General features: G+C 50.9%; 1 protein-coding gene across 2 annotated transcripts in view; it reads left to right on the top strand.

Moving 5' to 3' along the window:
- The window catches only part of RNF13 (ring finger protein 13), a 180962-nt gene that overhangs the window by 17463 nt on the left and 139382 nt on the right, over window positions 1-24117 (top strand). The window lies entirely within an intron of this gene.

The raw sequence follows: 24117 nt of genomic DNA, 5'->3' as shown, positions 1-24117 counted from the left end.
ACTGCTCTGCCTGCCAGCCTGATCACCCCCTAACCACTCTCCTGCCAGCCTGATTGACGCCTAACTGCCCTCCCCTGACACCTCGGTCACCCCCAAATGCCCTCCCTTGCATATCCCCTCTTTATTAGATAGGGTTTTTTCCTTTAGCATATTGGACAATCCTAACTGGTTTGGCTCAGTGGATGGAGCATTGGCCTGCACAATCAAGGGTCCCAGGGTCGATTCTGGTCAAGGGCATGTACCTTGGTTGGGGGCACATACCCAGTGGGGAGTGTGCAGGAGGCAGCTGATCGATGTTTCTCTCTCATAGATGTTTCTAGCTCTCTATCCCTTTCCCTTCCTCTCTGTAAAAAATCAATAAAATATATATTATAAAAAAAGAAACATTTAAGATTCCTTCATATCTGCCTGGCTGGTGTGACTCAATGGTTGAGACCCCAGGCTGCCACCGCTGGAAGGGGTTCGGGCCCTGGCCAGGCTGAGACCCCAGCCCAGAATGCCATCTCAGCCCAGCCAGGCTGAGACCCCTGCCCAGGCTGCCATCTCAGCCTGGCTGGGGATAGCCCGGTGGGGGTAGCCCAGTGGGGGTGCGCAGCTACAGCCCAGGTTGCCTTCCCTGGCCTGAAGATCGCGCATTGGGGTTGCACTGCCCTGCTGGCCTGAGACCCCTGGCCCCCAAGCCCTAGGCCACTTTGCCCCGATCGCGCACCGGGCCTCGGGGGCGGGGCGCTGTCGGCCGGCCTGAGACCTCTAGCCCCGAGCCCGTGGACGCTTTGCCCCGGATCTCGCACTTTGTGCCGGGGCTCGGGGCGGGGCGCTGTCGGCCGGCCTGAGACCCCCAGCCCCCCAGCCCGTGGCCGTTTTGCCCCAGATCGCGCACTTTGTGCCGGGGCTCGGGGCGGGGCACTGTCAGCTGGCCTGAGGCCCCGAGCCCGCGGCCGCTTTGCCTTGGGGGCGGGGTGCTGTCGGCCGGCCTGAGACCCCCAGCCCCGAGCCCACGGCCGTTTTGCCCTGGATCATGCACTGGGCCTCGGGGGCGGGGCGCTGTCGGCTGGCCTGAGACCCCCGGCCCCCCAACCCGTGGCCGTTTTGCCCTGGATCGCGCACTTTGCGCCGGGCCTCAGGGGCGGGGCGCTGTCGGCTGGCCTGAGATCCCCGGCCCTCCAGCCCGTGGCCGTTTTGCCCCGGATTGCGTACTTTGTGCCGGGGCTCGGGGCGGGGCACTGTCAGCTGGCCTGAGGCCCCGAGCCCGCGGCCGCTTTGCCTTGGGGGCGGGGTGCTGTCGGCCGGCCTGAGACCCCCAGCCCCGAGCCCACGGCCGTTTTGCCCTGGATCATGCACTGGGCCTCGGGGGCGGGGCGCTGTCGGCTGGCCTGAGACCCCGGCCCCCCAACCCGTGGCCGTTTTGCCCTGGATCGCGCACTTTGCGCCGGGCCTCAGGGGCGGGGCGCTGTCGGCTGGCCTGAGATCCCCGGCCCTCCAGCCCGTGGCCGTTTTGCCCTGGATTGCGCACCGGGCCTCAGGGGCGGGGCGCTGTCGGCTGGCCTGAGACTCCCAGCCCCGAGCCCACGGCCACTTTGCCCCGGATCGCGCACCGGGCCTCAGGGGTGGGGCGCTGTCGGCTGGCCTGAGACTCCCAGCCCCGAGCCCACGGCCACTTTGCCCTGGATCGTGCACCGGGCCTCGGGGGCGGGGCGCTGTCGGCTGGCCTGAGACCCCCGGCCCCAAGCCCACGCCGCTTTGCTCCGGATGTGCACCGGGCCTCGGGGGCGGGGCGCTGTCGGCTGGCCTGAGACCCCTGGCCCCCCAGCCCGTGCCCGTTTTGCCCTGGATGGCGCACCGGGCCTCGGGTGGGGCGCTGTCGGCCGGCCTGAGACCCCCGGCCCTCCAGCCCGCGGCCACTTTGCCCGGGATCGCGTGCTGGGGCTCGGAGCTAAGAGGACTGGGCGCCGCCATCTTGTGGCCATGGACGCTGCCATTTTTGTTGTGGAGTGATGGCTAATTTGCATATTACTCTATTATTAGATAGGATAGTACTAGAGGCCCAGAGCACGAAATTCATGCACTGGTGGGGGTGTCCTTCAGCCCAGCCTTCACCCTCTCAATCTGGGACATCCCTCTCACAATCGGGGACTACTGGCTCCTAACCGCTTGCCTGCCTGCCTGCCTGATTGCCCCTAACTGCTTCTGCCTGCCAGCCTGATTGATGCCTAACTGCTCCCTTGCCGGCCCGATGGCCCCCAACTGCCCTCCCCTGCCGGCCTGATGGCCCCCAACTTCCCTCCCCTGCTGGTCCGATGGCCCCCAACTGCCCTCCCCTGCTGGCCTGGTAGCCCTCAACTGCCCTCCCCTGCTGGCCTGATCTCACCCCCACCTGCCCTCCCCTGCTGGCATGATGGCTCCCAACTGCCCTTCCTTGATCTTGTGAAGACATGGGGGCGGCCATCTTGTTATGACGTGGGGTGGCCATCTTGTGCTGGCCATCTTGTGACAACGCGAGTGTGTCCATCTTGTGATGACATGGGGCGGCCATCTTGTGGCAGCCATATTGTGATGACATGGTGGTGGCCATCTTGTGATGACACGAGGGCAAGATGCCACCTAGGCTTTTATTAGTATAGGTAAGCTAGGGGTACAACTTCATTGTTTTGCATGTGGTGGACATCTAGTTGTTCCAGTACTACTCGTTAAAGAGACTATTATTTCCTGTGTGAATGATCTGGCACAGTGGTCGGCAAACCGCGGCTCGCGAGCCACATGCGGCTCGCGAGCCGCGGTTTGCCGCTCTGTTGACTAATGAGTTTGCCGACCACTGTCATATACTACCCTTTACCTCTTTGCACACAATATGCCACAATTGCCTAATCCTCACAGCTTCCAACTACACGGTAACATTTAGTCTAGCAGTGGTCGGCAAACTCATTAGTCAACAGAGCGGCAAACCACGGCTTTCGAGCCGCATGTGGCTCGCGAGCCACAGTTTGCCGACCACTGGTCTGGCATCTTTGTTAAAAACCAGTTGCCCATAGATATATGGGTTTATTTTTTGACTCCCAATTCTACTCCTTTGGTCTATATGTTCATCCTTATTCCTTTAACACTATGGCTGAGTTCATTGTAATGAAGTCCTTTAGTTTTTGCTAGTCTGAGACTCTCTTTGTCTCTCCTCCTCAATCCTAAATAATAACTTTGCTGGGAAAATGATTGTAGGTTGTAGATTCCTTTCTTTCAGTGTTATAAAGATATCCTGCCATGCCTTCTGGCCTGTAAAGTTGCTGCTGAAAAATCAGCTCATAGTCTTATGGGGTTTTCCTCTTGCTTCCTTCAAGATTGTTTCTTTAACTTTTGCCATTTTAATTACAGTATATCTCAGAATGGATCTCTTTGCGATCTTTCTGTGTGGAATTCTGTTTCCTGGACCTGGATGTCTGTTTCTTTTCCCAGGTTAGGAAGGCTTTCAGCCATTATTTCTTTAAATAAAGTTTTCATTTTTTTCTGTCTTCTCTTTGTGGAATTCCTATACTGTAAATATTTGAATGCTTGATGTTATCCCAGAGGCCCCTTAAACTATTCTCATTTAAAACAGTTTTTACTTTTTGCTGTTCTAATTTATTTCCAGTATGTGGCCTTCCAGGTTGCTGATTTGTTCTTCTGTATTGGCTAATCTGCTGATGATTCCTTCTAACGTATTTTTCATTGCAGTTACTGTATTCTTCAGCTCTGCTTGTTTGTTATTCTTTCTCTTTGTTGAAGTTTCTCTGTTCCACTCTCAAGTTTGGTGTGCATCTTGATGACTGTTTGAATTCTTTATTATTTATCTCTATTTCCTTGTTGTTGTTTGTCTCCCCCACCCACCCCCCCCGGCCTGGGGGCTTTTTCTTGTTCCTTGATTTGAGGAAATTCTGTTTTCCTTTCTATGGTTATTTTTATGAGTTAGACTAATATCTCTCTCTTGAAGATGTGGCCCTGTGTGGAAGTGGCTTCTGTATAGGCTCTGTGTGCTGGGTAGTTTTGGCAGGCCAGTTAGAGTTGAGCAGATACCTATGGTGTCTGGTGTACTGGTCTATTAAGCTGGAGTAGCCCTGAATGGGGAGGCCAGGTGCATGTAGTAGTGCCCTGTTGATCCTGCTTGCTGTCTTTGTTTGGAGCTGAAATCAGCTTGGTAGAAGTTTATGGGAATGTTTGCAGGTAGGCCAGAGCATCTGGATAAAGCTCTCATCAACCCAATGGAGGTGAATGGAGACGTATGTAATGGCTCTCACTGGTCTTAAACTCCAGAGAATTTCTGCAGTTCTTGGGGAGCTCTTGTGGCTCCCCAGCCTTTTTTATACCATCTCCCTCTTGTTTGTTTTACAGTGAGTAGTCTTATGCAAAAGCAACCTCTGTGTAGGCTGGGTAGTTTAGGCAGGTGAGTTGGAGCCTGGCAGTTGCTTATGGAACCTGGGGCACTGGCTGGGTAGGCTGGTTGGGATGTGGGCAGGGATGCCAGGTGCTTGTGGTAATACCCTGTTGATTCTTTGTGTTCCCTTTGTTTGGAGTACCTGGGGCAGTGTGGCTGGGTATGGGCTGTGGTACGTTTTAACCTTTTGCACTCGGATGTCAAGTGTGACTTGACATGGTTAGCATCGGTAGCAGCTCTTTTTATACTCTTTGAATGTATCAATAATTTGAAATATAAAAAAATCCAAATAAATAAGTTTGTATGAAAAGAAACTCCAGTTTTTTATTCTACTGCCGCGCTTTGTAAAATCTGGGGTATTTAAAAAATTAAATCCCGAGTAGAATAAAGGAATTGAGAAAAACGCAAGCAAGTGCAAAGGGTTAAGCAGGCCAAAACACCCAAGTAGAGCTTCTGCTTACCCTGTGGTAGAGAGTGTGTGTGTGTGTGTGTGTGTGTGTGTGTGTGTGTGTGTGTGTGTATGGGGTGTGTGTAAACTATGGTGCTCAATAGCACCTCCAATCTGGAGAGTTGCCATAGCTCATGGAGAGATTACACAGTGTTCTCTATGGATTCATGTATGTTTCAATATGCTCAGGGTGTGGGCAGCTCAGCATCCTCCTATGCTGTCACCATCTTGGATTCCCTTTCACCTTCTTGATTAAGTGATCCCTGGATATTTTATTGTTTTGGATATCTTTATAATGACATTGTTTTTTTAACTTTATTTTTAGATTGTTCATTGCTGGTGTATAGAAACAACTGATTTTTGCATGTAACATTGATATTTTAGTCATTTATTTTCTTTTTTACATATGTGAGCTGGATTATATAGGCAAATAAGAAAGTGGAAAGTGAAGCACTAAAGAATTTTGATCTCTGATGTATGATTATCCTGAATATGAGTAGTATGGAATGTCCTTATAGCATGGCATTGGATGATTATTTAATTAAATTGTTGTGTTCCTGACTGGTATTATGTTACATATACTTTGCCATCTATCCTATCTAATAATAGAGTAATATGCAAATTAACCATCACTCCACGACAAAATGGTGGCACCCATAGACACAAGATGGCGGCGCCCAGTCCTCTGGAGATCCCCAGTCCCAGGGAGGGCTGCCAATGAGAGCTGGCAGCACGGCCCAGGCTGTAGGCCTGGGAGGTGGCTGCGCCCCCGGCATGATCTGCTACTAGCCTCCGCCCGTGCATCCCTGGCATGATCTCCCAGCCGCAGCCTTGGCTGTCCACCTGGGAGGCTCCCGCGCCCCCCCAACTCCCCTCCGCAACCCGCTTCCAGCCCCAGCCTGGGCCATGGGCCTGGAAGGCAGCTGGACCCCCCCTCCACGAGATCCGCTTCCAGCCTTGGCCCGGGCCGTGGGCCTGCTAGGCGGCCACGCCCTCCGGCGCTATCCGCTCCCAGCAGTAACCCAGGTCGTAGGCCTGTCAGCTGGGAGGTGCCTTCACCCCTCTCGGTGTGTTCAGCTTTCAGCCACGGCCATGGCTGTGGGCCTGGGAGGCAGCCGCGCCTCCCAGGCATGATCCGCTCCCAGCTGTGGCCCTGGCCGTAGGCCTGTCGGCTGGGACACACCTGCACCCCTCTTAGCGTGTTCCACTTCCAGCTGTGGCCATGGCTGTGGGCACGCCTCTCCCGTGCGATCCACTCCCAGCCATGACCCAGGCCGTAGGCCTGTTGGCTGGGAGGCGCCTGCGCCCCTCTCGGCAGGTTCAGCTTTCAGCCACGGCCATGGCTGTGGGCCTGGGAGGCAGCCACGCCCCTCTCCACATGCTCCACTTTCAGCCGCCCCCAGGACCGAGGCCTGTCACCTGGGAGGTGCCTGCACCCCTCTCAGCGTGATCCGCTCCCAGCCATGACCCGGGCCTTAGGCCTGTTGGCTGGGAGGAGCCTGCGCCCCTCTAGGCACATACCGCTTTCAGCCTCCGCCAGCTTCTTCCCAACCTGCAAAACTCCAGCTTGATTCCCCTATAAAGGGAAGAGAACAGGACAGGACGTTCCCAGGAAATGGTGACAACAGGTTGCATGTGTGGACTGTGCTGGAGCTGTGTCCACGGCACTGTGGGAACACTGAGGAAGGAGCAAGCAGATCTGGCTACAAGGATGGGGAGAGGGCCACAGAGACTTGGCCAACCCTCAAAGGGCCCAGTAGAACTTTCATAGGTAGAGAGGATTGAGATTATTAAGAGGAGAAAGGCATCTTGGAAGGAGTATTTCTAGCAGAAGGGAAAAAAATGGGCCAATAGTTTGTGGGAAAATGGATAAGTACAGTGTTAGTAGACCTCTGTGAAAAAGCCTTCCATCTTGACAACTACATTACTGGCTCCAATTGACTTTGCCCTTTCAAAATAAGTTTTAGAGGGAAAGATGGACAGTTGATTACATGTCTATTGTTTATAAAAGAAAAGGAAACTTTTAGAAAATATGAAAAAGTGTGAAATCACCTATAAACCTTCTACTTATTCAAATATAAGCCCAACAACCACATGATATCACCTTTCCAAGGTCTCATGAAATTCCTGTTTAAGGAGTTTATTTTATGACACTTTTAGTTTGGGTTTACATTTTTACTGGTTTGTCAAGACCACAGCAGGTACACTATTCAATATGTTAAAGAAAAAACCCTATCTAATAAAGAGGGAATATGCAGGGGAGGGCATTTGGGGGTGACAGGGCTGTCAGGGGAGGGCAGTTGGGGATGATCGGGCTGGCAGGGGCACAGTTAGGCGTCAATCAGGCTGGCAGAGGAGTAGTTAGTGGCAATCAGGCAGTCAGGCAAGCAGTTGGGAGCCAGCAGTCCCGAAATATGAAAGGGGTGTCCGACTGCCTAAACAGGCAGTCAGACATCTCCTGAGGGGTCCCAGATTGTAGAGGGTGCAGGTTGGGCTGAGGGACACACCTCCCCCCAGTGCACAAATTTCGTGCACCGGGCCTCTAGTATATATATAAAAGCCTAAGCGACCGGCCGACTGGCCAGTAGCTATAATGCGTACTGACCACCAGGTGGCAGACACTCAATGCAAGAGCTGCCGAGCTGCAGTCACTTGGCAGCGGCGGTTCTTTGGTGACATACCCAGAACCAGAGAGGAGGGAGTCCTATTCTGGGGTGCCTCACCTGAGAACTGCCCTCTTGCAATCTGGGATGCCTTGGGGGATGTTGGAGAGCTGGTTTCAGCCTGATCCCTGCTAGCCAGGCTGAGGGACCTCACCGGTGCATGAATCCGTGCACTGGGCCTCTAGTTATCATAAAAGATAGAACACTTCATTTTCTTTAAGCTTGAGAAAGGTTTGAATATAATAATTCATTTAAAAGTTATTATTGCCCAGCCAGTGTGGCTCTGTGGTGAGTATCAATCACAGGACAGGGCACATGCCTGGGATGCAGCCTCGATCCACAGTAGGGGGTGTGCAGGAGGCAGCTGATCAATGGTTCTCTCTTATCATTAATGTTTCTATCTCTCCCTCTTCCTTCTTCTCTGAAATCAATGAAAATATTTTATAAAAATTACTATTATTATTATTTGTGACTTAAATTCCGATGTTATAGAGAAATTCTTAGGCATAAACCATGTTTAATACCAAATCTGGTTTAGAGATCTATGAATAATAAAAATAAGAATGGACCATTTTTAACAACATGGATGGAACTTGAGAACATTATGCCAAGTGAAATAAGTCAGAAAAAGCTAAGAACCATATGATTTCACTCATATGTGGGAGATAAAACTGAAACTTGTGAACACAAACAGCAGTGTATTGGTTGCCAGAGGGAAGATGGCAGGGGGAGAAAGGGATTCTAATATATGGTGACAGGAGAAGATTTGACTTTGAGTGGTGGGCACATGGTGCAATATACAGATCTTGTACCATAGAAACCCACGCCTGAAACCTATATGATCATGTTGACCAATGTCACCCCAATAAATTTTGTTTAAATAAAGATTGGAATAGAAGCTGACTTGAGTGTATAAATTATCATTAATATACTTTATTTTCCCTTTCTTAGTTTTCCTTGAAAGAAGTTTTAAAATATTTAAAATTTTATTATGAATAGACATGATTAATTTCAACCTCACAGGTAATTAAAGAAATGCCAATTTATACAATAATTAGATGGTCTGGAAAGGTTGGCATTTCATGACACAGACTTGTATTTGACTCTTGACTCCACTATTTCAGAGGTGTCATTAGGCAAGTTATTTAAAAAGTGAGAGTGACAGAGATGTAAAGTTCAGCATAGGGAATATAGTCAATAATCTATCTCTATATATAAAGAGCCAGGGTCGTAACATCCACAATGACTGGAGGCTCGACCGAACGCCAGGCTGCGTGCGCAGCAGGCGATTGGCTTAACTGCTGACCTCTCAGAGAGAGAGAGAGGCGGGGCTGATCAGAAGTGGCAGTGGCTGCTGGCGAGGCCCGGATAGAGAAGCAGGGTGATCAGACCCTGCTTCTCTCTTCCAGAGGTCAGCAGTTCAGCCCGCTGGCTAGCAGCCTGGACCAAAAGCCATGCTGTGTGCGCAGCAGGCGAGCGGCTGAACTGCTGACCTCTCAGAGAGAGAGAGAGAGAGAGAGAGGTGGGGCTGATCAGCCGCGGCAGTGGCTGCTGGCGAGGCCAGGGGAGAGAAAAGCAGGATAATCAGACGCTGCTTCTCTCTCCTGGCCTCGCCAGCAGCCAAGCCTCTCTCTCTCTCTCCCAGAGGTCAGCAGTTCAGCCTGCTCGCCAGCAGCCTGGGGAGGCTGCTGATTAGCCCTGCCTCTATGATCAGGCCTCGATATAGGCCCAGAGATCCTGACTGGCATAGAAACGGACCAATCTGAACCAAATCTGGATGAATTGTGAGGAGCCAATGGCTGCCTAGGAAGCGGGCTTTTGACACTGACTGGCATAGAAACTGACCAATCAGAACCAAATCTGGGTGAACTGTGATGGCAGAACCTAAGGTGGGGGCTGAGGAGGGGTTTTAACCCTTTGCACTCGCTTTTTTCTCGATTCCTTTATTCTACTTGGGATTTAATTTTTTAAATACCCCAGATTTTACAAAGCGCGGCAGTAGAATAAAAACTGGAGTTTCTTTTCATACAAACTTATTTATTTGGATTTTTTATTTTTCTGTAAGATGCTTGTGAAAAAAAATATTTTATTGCTTAATAATTTTTGCATTAAGAAAATTACCATCATTAACAAATATTTACCGAATCTTGATTGTCATTCATTGAGAACTCATTCTATACCAGCATCTCTTCTCAATGTGTTACATACAGGGTCCTGTTAAAGCCCAAAAGCATGGTATGAAATGCTACTGGATTGAGTGTCCAGAAAAGAAACTGAGGCTGAGAGGAATTACTTATTGCATGTGACTAAGTGGCAGAGCCTTGATTTCTCTGACTACATTGCATGCTCTGACTGTTCCTCTCCATGGCATGTAGCAGCACAAGGTACAGGCTGTGTCTAACAGTGTAAGACATGGTCCCTCTTCTCAATGCATGCATCCTATACAAATTCTAAATTCCTCACACTTTATTTAAATCTACTAATTCAATAATTCTTAGAAAAGAGGAAAAAGTAGAAATTATTGGAATAATCTTAATCTTTAGTAAAGACTAAGTCCCTTATTAAGATTTTTTTATGGTTAAAGAATCATTCTATAATCCATCTTTTGGGGAGTTGTCCATTACTGTTGTTGTTCTCTGTGTTTCTAAGCTCCTACAGATGTCTCTCAGCTCTGAGACTTTTGTACAGGGGTCATTGGCCTTTTCTCTCTCCCTTCCCACCCAAACCCTCAACCGTGAATCTAAGAGCCAATAACCCTGGTCTCTATTATTATTATTATTATTTTTAATTTCTTTATTGATTAAGGTGTCACATATTTGTCCTCATCCCCCCATTCCCATCCCACACCCCTCCCCACGGATGCCCCAACCCCCTGTTGAACTTAACCATTGGTTAGGCTCATATGCATGCACACAAGTCCTTTGGTTGATCTCTCCCCCTTCCCCCCATCCTCCCCTATCCTCCCTCTGAGGTCTGACAGTCCGATCGATGCCTCCTTTTCTTCTGGTTCTGTTCTTGTTCATCAGTCTATGTTGTTCATCATTTCCCCTAGATGAGCGAGATCATGTATCACTAGAGATATACTTATAAGAACTGAATGTGAGACGAGTAATAATAGTTATGCTGACAGGCAAATGAATCAGTCTGTAGTGAGTTTCTTTCTGGACCAACAGCTCTTTTGAACCCAATATCAATGTCCACCAGTTCCTTATGAGTACATGTCGGCACTGACCCCTCAGCTCTGGATGGTGGACAAATGGTGGTAATGCCGGTTCGATTCCCTCTGGTTGGGTCTCGGCCGGACCCAGGGGTACGGCTTCATCCAACCCAGGGGCACGTGGCCTCACCCGGTCCCAGGGGGTGCGTGGCCTCACCCGGACCCAGGGGCGCGTGGCCTCACCCGGACCCGGGACTCAGCCTCACCTGGATCCAGGGGCACACGGCCTCACCCGGACCCGGGATCCAGCCTCACCCGGATCCAGGGGCACATGGCCTCACCTGGACCCAGGATCCAGCTTCATCCGGACCCAGGGGCGCATGGCCTCACCCGGACCCAGGGGCGCGTGGCCTCTCCCAGACCCAGGGGTGCGTGGCCTCACCCGGGCCCGGGACCCAGCCTCACCTGGATCCAGGGGCACATGGCCTCACCCGGACCCGGGATCCAGCCTCACCCGGATCCAGGGGTACATGGCCTCACCTGGACCCAGGATCCAGCTTCACCCGGACCCAGGGGCGCGTGGCCTCACCCGGACCCAGGGGCGCGTGGCCTCTCCCAGACCCAGGGGTGCGTGGCCTCACCCGGGCCCAGGACCCAGCCTCACCCGGATCCAGGGGCACATGGCCTCACCTGGACCCGGGATCCAGCTTCACCCGTACCCAGGGGCGCATGGCCTCACCTGGACCCAGGGGCACGTGGCCTCTCCCAGACCCAGGGGCGCGTGGTCTCTCCCAGACCCAGGGTCGCGTGGCCTCACCCGGACCCAGGGGCGCGTGGTCTCTCCCAGACCCAGGGTCGCGTGGCCTCACCCGGATCCAGGGGCCCACGGCCTCACCCGGACCCGGGACCCAGCCTCACCCGGATCCAGGGGCACACGGCCTCGCCCAGACCCAGGATTCAGCTTCACCCGGACCCAGGGGCGCGTGGCCTCACCCGGACCCAGGGGCGCGTGGCCTCACCCGGATCCAGGGGCGCACGGCCTCACCCGGACCCGGGACCCAGCCTCACCCGGATCCAGGGGCACACGGCCTCACCCGGACCCGGGATCCAGCCTCACCCGGATCCAGGGGCACATGGCCTCACCTGGACCCGGGATCCAGCTTCACCCGTACCCAGGGGCGCATGGCCTCACCTGGACCCAGGGGCGCGCGGCCTCACCCGGACCCAGGGGCACGTGGCCTCTCCCAGACCCAGGGGCGCGTAGCTTCACCTGGATCCAGAGGCACATGGCCTCACCCGGACCCGGTATCTAGCTTCACCCGGACCCAGGGGCGCGTGGCCTCACCCGGACCCAGGGGCGCGTGGCCTCTCCCAGACCCAGGGTCGCGTGGCCTCACCCGGATCCAGGGGCCCACGGCATCACCCGGACCCGGGACCCAGCCTCACCCGAACCCAGGGGCGCGTGGCCTCTCCCAGACCCAGGGTCGCATGGCCTCACCCGGATCCAGGGGCCCACGGCCTCACCCGGACCCGGGACCCAGCCTCACCCGGATTCAGGGGCACACGGCCTCACCCGGACCCGGGATCCAGCTTCACCTGGACCCAGGGGCGTGTGGCCTTATCCGGATCCAGGGGCGCGTGGCCTCACCCGGGCTCGAGACCCAGCCTCACCCGGATCCAGGGGCACACGGTCTCGCCCAGACCCAGGATTCAGCTTCACCCGGACCCAGGGGCACGTGGCCTCACCTGGACCCAGGGGCGCGTGGCCTCACCCGGATCCAGGGGCGCACGGCCTCACCCGGACCCGGGACCCAGTCTCACCCGGATCCAGGGGCACACGGCCTCACCTGGACCCAGGATCCAGCTTCACCTGGACCCAGGGGCACGTGGCCTTATCCGGACCCAGGGGCGCGTGGCCTCACCCGGGCTCGGGACCCAGCCTCACCCGGATCCAGGGGCAAACGGCCTCGCCCGGACCCAGGGGCGTGTGGCCTCACCCGGACCCAGGGGCGCGTGGCCTCTCCCAGACCCAAGTGCGCGAGGCCTCACCCAGACCCGGGACCCAGCCTCTCCCGGATCTAGGGGCACATGGCCTCACCTGGACCCGGGATACAGCTTCACCCGGACCCAGGGGCACGTGGCCTCTCCCAGACCCAGGGTCGCGTGGCCTCACCCGGGTCCAGGGGCGCACGGTCCCACCCGGACCTAGGTACCAGCCTCACCCGGACCTAGGGGCGCATAGCCTCACCCGGACCCAGGGGGGCGGCCCCACCCGGACCAGGGACCCAGCCTCACCCGGACCCAGGGCGTGCGGCCTTACCCGGATCCAGGGGCATGTGGCCTCGCCCAGACCTGGGACCCAGCCTCACCCCGACTCAGTTCCCAGCCTCACCCGGACCCAGGGGTGCGCGGCTTCACCTGTATCCGGGGCCCAGCGGGGTTTCGTCTTCTTGATCCCAATTCCTGTTGGTCAATTCCCTCTCAGCAATTCCTTCGGCCATTTTCTCAGAGCTCCAGGGCAGCCGCCGCAGAACTCGTTGGGCGGTGGGCTCGGCGAAGCTCTGGTGTGCCCGGTGCGCGGCGGCGGGCTGGTCCGGGGTGGCTGCGTCGGCCCTTGGGTCTGCAGCGGTGGCCGGTCGCTGAGCGTGCGCACCTGGCCGCTTCCGGGGCGTTGAGATTCTTGAAGGACTCGGAGGTCAGCAAGCGCGGAGTCTCCCACCCTATGTCTCCCAGCGGCTCGTCTGTCCATGCTCGGCAGCGAGTGGAGCCGTCCCCTCAGCCGGAGACCGCCGGGGGAACTGCGCTGAGCACGTTCCAGGCCGCCATTGTGTCGCCTGAGCCGTAGTTCTTAAAGTGTGATCTTTGGGTCACCGGCATCAGCATCATCCCGCGTACCCCTCTCTTTTATTCTAGTTGTAGAGCATCTGCTCAGTCAGCCCTCCGGTGGTTCTGGATGGTGTCTGCTCTGCTCTCCCATCGTAGACTCAAAATTGTTGTGGTAGGCAACAATCAGGCTTCCGCCCTATGCCTCCATCTTGGTCATCCTTTGTATAGTTAAGTCTTGATTGTTGTTGGTGTCGCTGGGAGGAATTGTCCTCCAGGCCAATTGGCCGTGCGGACCTTCTGTGTCTATAAAGGAAGAGTTGCTGTGCAGGAGACACGTTTATGGGCCGGTTCTTGGTGCAGCAAGGCTTTGGCGCTCACTGAGTCTGCCTCTTGAATGTGTCCCTTATGCGAGTGGTTGAAATCTGGTGTCATCTCACACCGACCACTAGATGCCCTCGTTTCTGGGTCTCCAATGGAGTGTAGGTCAGCTACTGCCTGAGGCCATTCAGCAGGAATTACAGCAAAAACTGCAGTTTCCTCCTCCTGTCTGAGCGGCCCTGGAGCAGTCCAACTAGAACCCCAGTTTATCTGGTCAAGCTGCCATAGGGCAGGCCACCCACATGCAAAAGCCGTTGTTTGGAGCCCAGGTAGGCCTGCAAAATGTGCGGGGCGGGTCTGCAAAACATGCGGGGTGGGTCCCAGGGCGGTGCGGGGCGGGGCCTCAGGGTGCCACCAGGCCATGGCGTGGCGAACCGCAATGGCTGCAAGTCTGCTTTTTCTGCTTTCCACGTTTCTAAGCCTCCTCGTTCCGCACTCCAGTGCAGCAAACACTGATTGCTGGGCGCACCTCCGCAAGGAAGTTACTCCCACTCTCCGACACGAAGGCCGAGAGTCCAGCCTCTCCCCGCAGGCGTCTGGGTCTCCCGCGCGTCCCCAGAAGCTGGATTTCAGGGTGATGGGGAGCTAATCTCCCCTAGGGTTGGAACAAAAGCCAAACGACCCTTCCCCCGCCACCAGCCCGACCCACGTGCCTCCGCACCTTATCCCCTCCGAGTTCGCTCTTTCCTCTTCCCTCTTAGCTGTAAATCCACCATTCAGCCAGCTCTCCTGTGGTTCTGGGTGGCAGATGCTCTGTCCTCCAGTTGTATTTTTGAAATTGCTGTGCGCGGCGAAGTTCCTTTGTTTATCTTTGCTGCCTTCTTGGTTCTCCTCTCTCAAAATGGCTAAAGGACTTGAATGTAAGACGGGAAGTCCTAAAAATCCTCTAAGTTGGTGTCGGCGGCCACCGGGGCCCCGAGGATCTCACTGGGTAGGTCGGCCAGGTCGGTGACGCGGATGGGCCCGTCCTGCAGAAAGATGGTCTCTTCCTTCACCGAGAGCCACTGCGCCGAGTCCGTGGCCGCTGCCACAGCAGCTGCCGTGGCCGCCCACGAGCTCATGGCCCTGGCTGAGGTGCTGACTGAGAGGAGCAGCCGCCCGGCCTGGGGAGACGCGAGCAGGAGTCGCCGCGCTCACCAGTCCATCTTTTAGTTGTATTACCGAAACTGCCATGCGAGGCAACAGATCAGCCATTCACCTCCGCCGCCATCTTGGCTCCCTATTTGGATTTTTTTATATTTCAAATTATTGATACATTCAAAGAGTATAAAAAGAGCTGCTACCGATGCTAACCGTGTTGAGTCACACTCGACATCCGAGTGCAAAAGATTAAGGGCAACAGCTGTTTGGTGTAAGGTGTAAGAAAGCGATTCAATTTTGTAATGACTGTTTTGGCAGTATAGTGCATATGGGTAGCAATAAGTCCAGATATAGGAATTATGTGTTTTTGTCTGCTAAGAGCATCTCCTCCTGCTGCAAAAGGCTCCCCCCCCCCCACATTTAAGCAATCCTATTCTATATAATCCATCTATACTAATAAAAGGATAATATGCTAATTAGACTGGGTCTACCGGCCATCTTCCAGATGTCCGACTTCCTTCTGGACAAAGCCATGGTGGTGGGTGCTGAGGCAGAGGCAGTTAGGGGCGATCAGGCCGGCAGGGGAGGGCAGTTCGGGGTGAGATCAGTCCAGCAGGGGAGGGAATTTAGGGGCGATCAGGCAGGCAGGCAGGCAGGCAGGCAGAGGCAGTTAGGGGTGATCAGGCAGGCAGAGAGGTTAGGGGTGATCAGGCAGGTAGGGGTCAAGGTAGGGTGATCAGGCCACCAGGGGGGCAAGGTAGGGGCGATCAGGCCGGCAGGCAGAGGGGTTAGTGGTGATCACGCAGGCAGGTAGAGGGGTTAGGGGCGATCAGGCAGTCAGGCAGGCGAGTGGTTAGGAGCCAGTTGTCCGGATTGCGAGAGGGATGTCCGACTGCCGAGGGGTCCCAGATTGGAGAGGGTGCAGGCCAGGCTGAGGAACCCCCCTCCATGCACGAATTTTGTGCACCAGGCCTCTAGTATATATATATATATATATAAAACCTTAATATGCAAATAGACCAAATGGTGGAACAACCGAACAACCAAACAACTGGTCGCTATGATGTGCACTGACCACCAGAGGGTGCATGTGGAACATGGCGGACATTGGCCACGGTGGTATGGTGGAGCAGGTGAGTAGGGGCGCCAGACTAAGGCGTGGTGCTGGTCGCTGTTATTGGGGCGAACCTCTGGTAGTTACTAAAAATTATTTGCCACCGTGCGCTGCGGTTCCGCTGGGCACTCACACCTGCTCCCAGCACCTGTACCCACTACTCCCAGCACCTGTACCATGTGACTCGACACGGTTCGCAGTAGAATAAAGGAATTGAAAAAAGCAAGCGAGTGCAAAGGGTTAAAACTGCTGCAGAAAGTCATGCCACATGATGACAGAACCAGTTGCTGTGCATGATGCTGTGTGATCACGTGCTAATCATTCTGCAAACATTTAAGACTGATGACTCTGGTATTTAAATATGTAGACTATAGTTGTAGATATGTAATATTTATATTGGCGAAATTACTGCAGTGTTTCTTTCCAATACATGGCTTACTTGCTAAATTTTTTTTAAAATAACGGTGAACCCGGCCAGTGTGGCTCTGGTTGAGCATCAACCTATGAACCAGGAGATCATGGTTCAATTCCCAGTCAGGGCACATGCCTGGGTTGCAGGCTCCATCTGCAGTGTGGGGCTTATCAATGATTCTCATCATTTATGTTTACATGTCTCTGTCCCTCTCCCTTTCTCTCTGAAATCAATAAAAACATATTAATAAATAATAGCGAATTAATAACAAAAATTAATTTAATTAGAAGCAAAATCTTGGTTAAAAATTGATAGGGTGTTATGGCCTAGAAACTTTTTCCTTTAAATCCTAAGTACATTAAATAGAAGTCTGCAAAATCAAGGAGGAAGAGGAGGGGGAGGAGAAAGGGGAGGGAAAGGAGGAAAGATAAAAAATATGAACAATAAAATGCAATACATATCTATCAACAATTGAATCTAAAAATCAAAATAAATGATCAAGAAATCTAATGAACAAAATATACTGATGAGTAAAATAGAATCAGAGGCATGGAAACATGGAACAGATTGATGAATCTCAGAAGCAAGAGGGTGTGGGGTGGAAAGAGAATAACCAAAGATCTTATATGCTTACTAGAGGCCCGGTGCACAAAATTCGTGCACTGGGGGTGTGTCCCTCAGCCCAGCCTGCACTCTCTGCAATCTGGGACTCTTGGGGGATGTCCAACTGCTGGTTTAGGCCCGATCCCGGCAGTCGGACATTTCTCTCACAATCCGGAACTGCTGGCTCCCAACCACTCGCCTGCCTGCCAGTCAGATCACCCCATAACCATTCTCCTGCCAGCCCGATCAACGCCTGTCTGCTCCCCTGCTGGCCCGATTGCCCCCAACTGCCCTTCCCTGCCAGCCTGGTCTCCCCAACTGCTCTCCCCTGCTGGCCTGGTCACCCCTAACTGCCCTTCCCTGCTGGCCTGATCATGCCCACAACTGCCCTCCCCTGCTGGCCATCTTGTGGCGGCCATCTTTGATCACATGGGGGTGGCCATCTTGTGCGAGGGCGTGAGGGTCAATTTGCATATTACCTCTTTATTATATAGGATTATTATATAGGATATGCATTACCTATGGACACAGACAATAGAATGGTGAAGGCCTGGGTGGGTCAGAAACCAGGTGCATGGAGGAAAAAAGGAGGGACATCTATAATACTCTCAACAATAAAGGTTTTTTTAAAAAAAATATATTTTTTTATTTCAGAGAGGGAAGGGAGAGGGAGAGAGTGATAGAAATATCAATGGTGAGAAAGAATCAATAATAAAGATTTTTTAAAAATTAAAGAAAAATAAAGATAAATGATATTTCAGAGAGACTACGAGTGCTTTTTCAGATTCTGCACGTTAATACACACTAATGGCCACATATTCACTTTCTTTTTCCTACTGTTAAATGAGAGAAGCACTGTTTTATTTAAGTACTGTTAAAAACAGAAGATTACTGTGTCAGTTATCAGTATATTTCTGCTCCAAATTCACCCTTCGATAGATGCTCTTCAATAATGGACCGGACTCATAAGCATTTTTCCTTTACAAAGAGCATGATGTTAATTAAGCTTTATCAGGTGTTGGAGGGGACTAAGTACTAGAGAAAACTTACTGGAGGAAGAGTTTTTTTCTTTTCTTCCTAGGTCACGTGAGCTGTGCTTTCCATTTTCTTGCTCCTACTGCATGGTCTGTCAACAGTACATATGGGTGGGAAGATCTGGTGTTGCTCTGTCTTAGCCATGTGCCCAGAGAACAAAGGATTTCAGTGATCTTGTAGCCCCAGACCTGGTGACCATCTTGTTAGGCCCTTCTGAAGTGGACACTGCCTTCCTCAGGCCTCGTGCCTGCAATGCCCAGATTACCTCTGCCCACCTGCATTCCAGAGGATTGTTTCCTGTTTGTCTGGCAACAGTGGATCAGCTCTGGTTTTGGAAAACCCATTGAAATTCTCTATTATCAAGTGTGCTGCCACCATACCTTCTCCAGTGAGAAATCCCAGCCTTGGGGATTTCTACAAAGTTATTCCTTTTGGGTTCTCTCCCTCAGCACTATTTTCCCAACATAGTTTAATTATTATTATTAAAAAAAAAATTAAAACAGCTTTGCAGACTTTAAATTGACATACAATAAACTGTACATTTTTAAAGAGTATGCTTTGATGAGCTTTGAGATATTTATATAGCTACTAGAGGCCTGGTGCTCGAAATTCATGCACTGGGCGGGTGTTAGTATAAATGAAAGCATCACCATAATGAAGTTAATGAAGATATACATCTCCCAGAGGTATCATCGTGCCTCTTTGGGATTCCTCTCTCCTGCCTCTGTTACATCTTTATAGCTACTATCCTACCACCCTGCCTAATAAAAAGGTAATATGCAAATTGACCATACCATCGACACACCCACAAGCCACGCCCACAAGCCAATCAGAGCAAGTATGCAAATTAACCCAACCAAGATGGCTACAGCCACACAGAGCAAGGTTTCCCAGGTAACAGAGCAAGCCAAGCTTTCCGTGAGCTGTTGTAGGCCTAAGCCTCCACTCAAGCTACAAAGTTTCAATTACAGAAGGTAAACAAATTCAAACAGAAATGTTGGTAGAACGGAGCTTGAGAGAGCAAGCCAGGGTTGCCGGCGGCAACAGGGGAAGCAAAACTTTCTGCACACCCTGTCCGGGCCCAGCCTCTGCTTAAGGCTACAAAGTTTCAATTATAGAAGGGGAATTAACTGCCACAGAAATGGCTGCCGGCCGCGGAGGGAGCAGCAGGCTTGGCTCCGCTCCAGGCTACAAAGTTTCAATTGTAGAAGGAAAATAAAATTCCAGATACCAGGGCCTCCGCTTGGGTTGCGAGGGTGTGTGGCCGGCCTGCAAACCACCACAGGCTCCTCGCTCAGGCCGCCCCATGCCCCAAGGGAACCCCCACCCTGATCTGGGACACCTTTCAGGGCAAACCAGCTGGCCCCCACTCCTGCACCAGGCCTCTATCCTATCTAATAAAAGAGTAATATGCAGATGGACCATCACTCCAACACACAATATGTCTGCCCCCATGTGGTCAAAGATCCTGCCCCCATGTGGACACAAGATGGCCACTACAAGATGGCCAGCAGGAGAGGGCAGTTGGGAGGCACCCGGCCTGCAAGGGAGGGCAGTTGAGAAGGACCAGGCCTGCAGGGGAGGGCAGTTGGGGGTGACCAGGCCTGCAGGGGAGGGCAGTTGGGGGTGAGATCAGGCTGGCAGGGAAGGGCAGTTCGGGGCGACCAGGCCGGTAGGGGAGGGCAGTTGGGGCAATCGAGCTGGCAGGGGAGCAGTTAGGCGTCGATCAGGCTGACAGGGGAGTGATTAGGGGGTGATCAGGCTGGCAGGCAGGCGAGTGGTTGGGAGCCAGCAGTCCCGGATTGTGAGAGGCATCCCAGATTGGAGAGAGTGCAGGCTGGGCTGATGGACACCCCTCTCCCCCAGTGCATGAATTTTGTGTACCAGGCCACTAGTTTATAAAATCACAGCTGTAGAAGAAGTCATTCCTAGAAGAAATGGGTGTAGGAAATACGTTATAGAGGTAAAGGAAGGGCCCTTGGAGCTGGGAGTGAGGAAGCTGATGGTGATGTGCTTGGCGGGAGGGGAAGGGGCAGGAGAAGGGAAAGGAAAAGGCAGTGGTGTGCTGCGTGGGGGCTGGGGGAAGAGAGTGCACTGGGTCCTCCAGCCTAAGGGTTTTAAGGGTGGGAATTTTAGGGGAGGTCCTAAGGGAAGATCTTAATAGAATATTCAGCAGCTTTGTTCTTTCAGGGTTGTGTTCTCCACTGATTGATTGGCAGGCACCAGGGCAGGGGGTCATTATTCAACGCAGTTGGTCCTGTGGCTGGTTTTGTGCTTATCTGGGCCTGGAACTGAAATACAACTGAGGCAGAGATGTTATCTCTAGGGAGGAAAGGACAGGGGGTCCAAACTTGATGACCATTGATAAGCTAGGGGAGAAAAAGTCACCCTGGGTGCCAGGTTCCACCCTACAATTGATGGATTGTCTGTTGCTTAGGCATTTGGGGCTTTCCACCTGGGTTGGCCTCTTGTACCTGGCCCATTTTCCGTGCCCTGCTCATGTCTGTCCAAATGCCTACAACATTACAATAGCATAAAAAAGAATAAAATACTTAGGAATGAATTTACCTAGGGTGGCAAAAGATTTGTACACAGAAAACTATGTTGCTGAAAGACATTAAAGAAGGTACAAATAAATGGATAGACATCCTATGGATTGATAGACTTAATATTGTTAAGACATCAGTATTGTCCAAAGCAATCTAGAGATTCAATGTAATCCCTGTTAAAATCCCAAATACATTTTTTTGCTGAAATAGAAAAATCCATCCTAAAATTCATATGGAATCTCAAGGGAAACAATATTGACAAAGAGCAAAAACCTATAGTAATCAAAACAATATGGTACTGGCATAAAAACAGACATATAGACCAGTGGAATAGAATAGAGGATCCAGAAATATATCCTCACATATATGGTCAGATGATTTTTGACAAGGCTGCCAACACCATTTAATACGGAAAGGAGATAGTATCAGTGGGTTGGAGCGACATCCCATACAACAAAAAGTTGAGGGTTCGATTCCTAGTCATGGCACATACCTAGATTTCAGGTTTGATCCCCTGTTGGGGTGTGTATGCGAGGCAACCGAGTGATGTTCTCCCCCCTCCCCTCTCTAAAAATTAATAAACATATCCTGCAGTGAGGATTAAAAAGAAGAAAGGGTTTAAGCTTGTTAATCTTTGTCTCCAGAAGACTTCTTTGAGAAGGGAAGATTTAACAACAAAGACCCCTTTTGTGCTTTTGTTGAGAATGTGATATGATGGATCTCTTTAACAGAAACTGCATATACTTATACATACAAAAATTTGCATACAACTTCATATGATTCTTAGTTTTTCCCTAAATTTTCCTTTCTTAGTTTTTCCCTAAATTTTCCTTTGAAGGTAGAGGAAAGTGTATTTAATTTCTGGATGACACATGAATAAAGATACAGAGCTGGCCATAGCACAGTGCATTCTTGAAAATAAAGAGGTGGTCAGAGCAAGGGTACCTATTAGACTACAGGGGAATGAAATTATTTGGATTGGACAGGTCCTGAAATGGGAAAATTTTTGTGCCTTTTTGCCTCTTTTCCAGCATTTACTTCGTTGGCTGCCTCCCCACCCCCCCCTTCCGCCCCCCCCATTTATCTCAAAAGTTCTTTCTTTACTTTGGTGAAATCAGTCTCTTTCTCTCTTTTTTTCTGCTTTCTTCCCCTATCCTTAAATTTAGGTATTCTTCAGAGTTCTCTCTAGTCTCTTCTCATTTTAATTTTTATTTTTACATTAAGATCACTGATTTGTTGGTGCTTCTTAAATATCTATGCCTTGGACAACTCCTGACTTCTACCCAAGAGTGTGGACTTTGGAGGCACATAGCCTCGGTTTGAATCCGGGTTCTGCCGTTATTTATTGTTTGACCTTGCACAAGTTACTTAACAGCACGTTTTCTCCATCTATGAAATGATACCTACCTTATAGGGAGTTGTTAGAATTAGATGAAATTAATTCAATATCATGCTTAGAACAATGCCTGTTGCTCTAAGTACAAGTGATCTATAACAAGTTGTGGTTATTATTCCTATTTTAGAGTTATTTTTCCTCTAAACCAGGGATGGGAAATGTCCAGCCCGCAGGCCATATAAGGTCTGCAAAATCATTTGGTCTAGTCCTGCCAAAGCATTAGGGGTGAGTTAATTAAATGTTTGCACAAATATAGCAGGCTAATTTTAAGTTGATAATTTTGTATGGCGAATGATGTTATAAATATCCAAATGGCCCTTGGCAGAAAAAATGGTACCCCACCCCTGCTCTAAACTCTCCCTCCTTATCCCCAAACTTGGCAATTGCAGAACATTACAAGGGAAGTCAAATAGGTCAGTGGTCAACAGACAGAATATTTTTTCTTCCTAGCAACTATGCCTTATTTAATAAGGATTTGTATGTTTTTATGGTATGATTTTTGACCAGAAATTGTCTCATGTGGTTGTGTTGGGGGTCCCTGGGGCACCCCAGGTTCAGTGATTCATGAGGAGAACTTAGAGGACTCAGAATAGGGTTTATTACAGTGAAAGGATATAAAGCAAAACCAACAAGGAGAAAAGGAGCATAGGATCAAGTCCAGAGGAAACCAGGTGTCAGCTTTGAGTCCTCCTCTAGTGGAGTCACACAGAATATGCTTAATTCCTCATCAGTGAGTTATGACAACATTTGGAAATATCTGCTGGGGAAGCTCATAGATACAGTGCCTATGGTTTACACTGGGGGCTGTTCATGTAGCCTAACATGTACCAAAATTTCAGATTCCTGGAAAGAAAGTTTAGGCACAATGAGCTGTTCTTATCAGGGAATGATAGGAACCCTTCTGAAATCTAAGTTCCCAAGTGCCAGTGAAGGGCCAACCTTGAAAGGAGACCTTTCTAAGGATAGCAACCTCAGGCCTGTTATGTTAACTTGTTTTTCTGCACAGAGGTATATTATAAAATGTACTTTACCTAAGAAACCAATATCTATAAATCTATCCATTTTGCCCTAACCGTTTTTGGCTCAGTGGATAGAGCATTGGCCCACGGACCGAAGTGTCCCAGGTTCGATTCAGGTCAAGGGCCCGTACCTTGGGTTGCAGGCTCCCATCTCCCCACCCCCCCTATGCACTGGTTGGGGCTCCTGCAGGAGGCAACCAATCCATGTGTTTCTCTCACATCAATATTTCTCTCTGTCTTTCCCTCTCTCTAAAAATCAATGGAAAAATATCCTTGGGTGAGGATTAAAACAAATCTATACATTTTAAAAACAGTTTTATTGAGATATAAGTCATATACCATAACATCTACCCATTTAAAATGAACAGTGCAGTGATTTAGTATACACTGAGTGGCCAGATTATTATGATCTCTGAATGCATAATAATCTGGCCACTCAGTATATATATTAAGAGGCCCAGTGCATGAATTTGTGCATGGGTGGGATCCGGCCAGCCTGGCCAGGGGGAGGGGACATGGGTGGTTGGCCGGCCTGCCTGCTGGTCGAACTCCTGGTCGAGGCGACAATTTGCATATTAGCCTTTTATTATATAGGATATACACTGAATGGCCAGATTATTATGCCTTCAGAGATCATAATAATCTGGCCACTCAGTGTATTTATTAAGTTGAGTATCCATCACCTCAATCTGATTTTAGGACATTTTTATCACCCTGAAAAGAAACCCTCTTCATATCTGTCCATCCCCTACCTTAATTCTTAACCCCAGCCACAGGCAACCACTAATCTGCTTTCTGTCTCTGTGGAACAAATCTATAAATTTAATAGGTTTTCACCATTATTTCATCTCTGATCTTAATGGGTTTGTAAGGTGGTAGTTCAGAAATTATTCAGAGATATTTTTCTTTCAGTGTTTGTTAAAGAACCAGTTTGAGTCCGTGTGTAATCTCCTTACCAGCAGTAGTCATCATCATAGTTGGTATTACATGAGTTGGTGGTATTTGATGAAATAATTATTTATAAAGGTAAACTTTATG

The sequence above is a fragment of the Cnephaeus nilssonii genome (assembly GCF_951640355.1).
Source record: "Cnephaeus nilssonii genome assembly, chromosome: 3".
Lineage (NCBI taxonomy): Eukaryota > Metazoa > Chordata > Mammalia > Chiroptera > Vespertilionidae > Cnephaeus > Cnephaeus nilssonii.
Note: the sequence above shows the minus strand (reverse complement) of the source record. Positions and strands in the feature narration are given on the sequence as shown.